General features: G+C 36.2%; 1 pseudogene; it reads left to right on the top strand.

The window, feature by feature from the left end:
• LOC107571954 (protein FAM160B2-like) overlaps nt 1-570 on the top strand; it is a 6191-nt pseudogene extending 5621 nt beyond the window's left edge.
• Nucleotides 571-1075: the final 505 nt, after the last annotated feature.

The raw sequence follows: 1075 nt of genomic DNA, 5'->3' as shown, positions 1-1075 counted from the left end.
CATAAAATTTAATTTGTGAACTTCTGTGACATTTATTAGATCAGACTTGCGTGTGAACACATCTTTAGAATTGGCCAGACAACTGTACCCAGAGCACTGCAGTTCATAATCATAGTTTTAATGACTCTCTGTACCTCTCGCTCTTAGAAAAGTCGTGTTGTGCTCAGATCCATGGAGAGTTTGCTGCTGCTGGTCAGTTTACCACAAGAAGACACTGGACATCTGCTGGCTGAGGAAACGCCACTGTGTCATCTACTCGCTCAGAGACTGACTGAACTTTACTGCCTCATACCCTCATCACTCGGCCCTGCAGACATTCACAGCTACTCCGGCGCACAGTGGAGGTGTGTGTTTGCTATGAAGCAATGAAGTGTTTACCTTTAATTTGTGGACATGTTTCTTATCTGCCTATTGCAAATATTCATCCTGGAGATGTGTTGTTGGTTTTGCAGGGATCAGTTCACACAGGACAGTACAGAGGAGAGCCAGTCGTTTCCTGGCAGTGAGAACGTCCACAGGTTCTTCTGCTTTTTGGACTACTGCAGTGAGCTCACCAAGGAAGCACCAAGGGTTTGACAAAATCATTATTTTTGTGTTGATCACGTGTGCGCATTTGTTTTAGTTTGAAAAATGTCCTGAATAAAGTTGACTTTGCTGAGTGTAAGACACTATTTCCAGTTTCCAAAAATAGCTAATAGTAAGTACACTAGCTTTAAACAACCTCAAAATAACAGTAATTGAGTAATTGTTCAGATTTAATATCAAGACCTTGACGATACTTCCAAATTGACAAATTTAACTTTCCCCATAAAATCTGGTCCACATTGTAGCTCATTCTGTTTTTATTTTCATTTTTTTGTGATATTTGATAGCTCCTTTTTGTTGTATTTGTTTTGTTTTAGCTTTTTGTTTTTTTGTGATATTTGAAAGCTGTTTTTAAGTTCTGTTTTTTTTTAATAATTATGATTTTTCATGTTTTTTGTTTTTATGCTTGTTGTTTTGTTTTGTTTGAAGGCTGTTTTAAATAAGTTGTATTTATTTTTTACTTTTATATATATTTTTTAATTAAGTTTTT

Source organism: Sinocyclocheilus grahami, unplaced genomic scaffold, assembly GCF_001515645.1.
Source record: "Sinocyclocheilus grahami isolate Dianchi unplaced genomic scaffold, SAMN03320097.WGS_v1.1 scaffold1674.1, whole genome shotgun sequence".
Lineage (NCBI taxonomy): Eukaryota > Metazoa > Chordata > Actinopteri > Cypriniformes > Cyprinidae > Sinocyclocheilus > Sinocyclocheilus grahami.
The sequence above is the reverse complement of the archived record's forward strand: the minus strand, read 5'-3'. Positions and strand labels throughout refer to the sequence as shown.